We start from the raw sequence: 284 nt of genomic DNA on the forward strand, positions 1-284 counted from the left end.
AACATCGCACGCGTTTTTAACGATTTACGATTAAAATCTAATTAATGTAAAAATGCATCTCCATTTGCATCCGTGTAGCTTTGTTAAAGAATCAGTAAATAATTTAATGAATTATGGATTTTGCAAGTAAATACTTTAAGCTGTAAAACGCTTTTTGGCTAATTCCGTTACGATTATTTTTGACGAAGTTACACTCTCTTGAAGTTTACCTATTTTTGGTGATCAGAATGGGTGATTCTTTAATTTTGCTTGATTTTGCTGTCGAGTGTGTATATATGTGAATA

The sequence above is a fragment of the Wasmannia auropunctata genome, unplaced genomic scaffold (assembly GCF_000956235.1).
Source record: "Wasmannia auropunctata unplaced genomic scaffold, wasmannia.A_1.0 LD335828.1, whole genome shotgun sequence".
NCBI lineage: Eukaryota > Metazoa > Arthropoda > Insecta > Hymenoptera > Formicidae > Wasmannia > Wasmannia auropunctata.